This window comes from Struthio camelus, unplaced genomic scaffold (assembly GCF_040807025.1).
Source record: "Struthio camelus isolate bStrCam1 unplaced genomic scaffold, bStrCam1.hap1 HAP1_SCAFFOLD_259, whole genome shotgun sequence".
In the NCBI taxonomy this organism is placed as follows: Eukaryota; Metazoa; Chordata; class Aves; order Struthioniformes; family Struthionidae; genus Struthio; species Struthio camelus.
Window position 1 is genome coordinate 10,036 of NW_027182621.1, and position 3,345 is coordinate 13,380.

A 3,345-nucleotide genomic window follows, 5' to 3' on the forward strand; every position below is an offset into this window, starting at 1 on the left:
GCCCGCGCCGACGCGCCAGGGCCCTCGGCGGGCGGGGGCGAGCCCGCCGAGCCCGCCGCGGGCCACGGCCAGCTCGGCGAGGCCCGCGCCGACGCGCCAGGGCCCGGGGCGGGCGGGGGCGAGCCCGCCGAGCCCGCCGCGGGCCACGGCGAGCTCGGCGAGGCCCGCGCCGACGCGCCAGGGCCCGCGGCGGGCGGGGGCGAGTCCGCCGAGCCCGGCGCGGGCCACGGCGAGCTCGGCGAGGCCCGCGCCGACGCGCCAGGGCCCGGGGCGGGCGGGGGCGAGCCCGCCGAGCCCGCCGCGGGCCACGGCGAGCTCGGCGAGGCCCGCGCCGACGCGCCAGGGCCCGCGGCGGGCGGGGGCGAGCCCGCCGAGCCCGCCGCGGGCCACGGCGAGCTCGGCGAGGCCCGCGCCGACGCGCCAGGGCCCGCGGCGGGCGGGGGCGAGCCCGCCGAGCCCGCCGCGGGCCACGGCGAGCTCGGCGAGGCCCGCGCCGACGCGCCAGGGCCCGCGGCGGGCGGGGGCGAGCCCGCCGAGCCCGCCGCGGGCCACGGCGAGCTCGGCGAGCCCCGCGCCGACGCGACAGGGCCCGCGGCGGGCGGGGGCGAGCCCGCCGAGCCCGGCGCGGGCCACGGCGAGCTCGGCGAGGCCCGCGCCGACGCGCCAGGGCCCGCGGCGGGCGGGGGCGAGCCCGCCGAGCCCGCCGCGGGCCACGGCGAGCTCGGCGAGGCCCGCGCCGACGCGCCAGGGCCCGCGGCGGGCGGGGGCGAGCCCGCCGAGCCCGCCGCGGGCCACGGCGAGCTCGGCGAGGCCCGCGCCGACGCGCCAGGGCCCGCGGCGGGCGGGGGCGAGCCCGCCGAGCCCGCCGCGGGCCACGGCGAGCTCGGCGAGGCCCGCGCCGACGCGCCAGGGCCCGCGGCGGGCGGGGGCGAGCCCGCCGAGCCCGCCGCGGGCCACGGCGAGCTCGGCGAGGCCCGCGCCGACGCGCCAGGGCCCGCGGCGGGCGGGGGCGAGCCCGCCGAGCCCGCCGCGGGCCACGGCGAGCTCGGCGAGGCCCGCGCCGACGCGCCAGGGCTCGCGGCGGGCGGGGGCGAGCCCGCCGAGCCCGGCGCCGGCCGCGGCGAGCTCGGCGAGGCCCACGCCGACGCGCCAGGGCCCGGGGCGGGCGGGGGCGAGCCCGCCGAGCCCGGCGCCGGCCGCGGCGAGCTCGGCGAGGCCCACGCCGACGCGCCAGGGCCCGGGGCGGGCGGGGGCGAGCCCGCCGAGCCCGCCGCGGGCCACGGCCAGCTCGGCGAGGCCCGCGCCGACGCGCCAGGGCCCGGGTCGGGCGGGGGCGAGCCTGCCGAGCCCGGCGCCGGCCGCGGCGAGCTCGGCGAGGCCCGCGCCGACGCGCCAGGGCCCGGGGCGGGCGGGGGCGAGCCCGCCGAGCCCGCCGCGGGCCACGGCGAGCTCGGCGAGGCCCGCGCCGACGCGCCAGGGCCCGGGGCGGGCGGGGGCGAGCCCGCCGAGCCCGCCGCGGGCCACGGCGAGCTCGGCGAGGCCCGCGCCGACGCGCCAGGGCCCGCGGCGGGCGGGGGCGAGCCCGCCGAGCCCGCCGCGGGCCACGGCGAGCTCGGCGAGGCCCGCGCCGACGCGCCAGGGCCCGCGGCGGGCGGGGGCGAGCCCGCCGAGCCCGCCGCGGGCCACGGCGAGCTCGGCGAGGCCCGCGCCGACGCGCCAAGGCCCGCGGCGGGCGGGGGCGAGCCCGCCGAGCCCGCCGCGGGCCACGGCGAGCTCGGCGAGGCCCGCGCCGACGCGCCAGGGCCCGCGGCGGGCGGGGGCGAGCCCGCCGAGCCCGCCGCGGGCCACGGCGAGCTCGGCGAGGCCCGCGCCGACGCGCCAGGGCCCGCGGCGGGCGGGGGCGAGCCCGCCGAGCCCGCCGCGGGCCACGGCGAGCTCGGCGAGGCCCGCGCCGACGCGCCAGGGCTCGGGGCGGGCGGGGGCGAGCCCGCCGAGCCTGCCGCGGGCCACGGCGAGCTCGGCGAGGCCCGCGCCGACGCGCCAGGGCCCGGGGCGGGCGGGGGCGAGCCCGCCGAGCCCGCCGCGGGCCACGGTGAGCTTGGCGAGGCCCGCGCCGACGCGCCAGGGCCCGCGGCGGGCGGGGGCGAGCCCGCCGAGCCCGCCGCGGGCCACGGCGAACTCGGCGAGGCCCGCGCCGACGCGCCAGGGCCCGCGGCGGGCGGGGGCGAGCCCGCCGAGCCCGCCGCGGGCCACGGCGAGCTCGGCGAGGCCCGCGCCGACGCGCCAGGGCCCGCGGCGGGCGGGGGCGAGCCCGCCGAGCCCGCCGCGGGCCACGGCGAGCTCGGCGAGGCCCGCGCCGACGCGCCAGGCCCCGCGGCGGGCGGGGGCGAGCCCGCCGAGCCCGCCGCGGGCCACGGCGAGCTCGGCGAGGCCCGCGCCGACGCGCCAGGGCCCGCGGCGGGCGGGGGCGAGCCCGCCGAGCCCGCCGCGGGCCACGGCGAGCTCGGCGAGGCCCGCGCCGACGCGCCAGGGCCCGCGGCGGGCGGGGGCGAGCCCGCCGAGCCCGCCGCGGGCCACGGCGAGCTCGGCGAGGCCCGCGCCGACGCGCCAGGGCCCGGGGCGGGCGGGGGCGAGCCCGCCGAGCCCGCCGCGGGCCACGGCGAGCTCGGCGAGGCCCGCGCCGACGCGCCAGGGCCCGAGGCGGGCGGGGGCGAGCCCGCCGAGCCCGCCGCGGGCCACGGCGAGCTCGGCGAGGCCCGCCCCGACGCGCCAGGGCCCGCGGCGGGCGGGGGCGAGCCCGCCGAGCCCGCCGCGGGCCACGGCGAGCTCGGCGAGGCCCGCCCCGACGCGCCAGGGCCCGCGGCGGGCGGGGGCGAGCCCGCCGAGCCCGCCGCGGGCCACGGCGAGCTCGGCGAGGCCCGCGCCGACGCGCCAGGGCCCGGGGCGGGCGGGGGCGAGCCCGCCGAGCCCGCCGCGGGCCACGGCGAGCTCGGCGAGGCCCGCGCCGACGCGCCAGGGCCCGCGGCGGGCGGGGGCGAGCCCGCCGAGCCCGCCGCGGGCCACGGCGAGCTCGGCGAGGCCCGCGCCGACGCGCCAGGGCTCGGGGCGGGCGGGGGCGAGCCCGCCGAGCCCGCCGCGGGCCACGGCGAGCTCGGCGAGGCCCGCGCCGACGCGCCAGGGCCCGCGGCGGGCGGGGGCGAGCCCGCCGAGCCCGCCGCGGGCCACGGCGAGCTCGGCGAGGCCCGCGCCGACGCGCCAGGGCCCGCGGCGGGCGGGGGCGAGCCCGCCGAGCCCGCCGCGGGCCACGGCGAGCTCGGCGAGGCCCGCGCCGACGCGCCAGGGCCC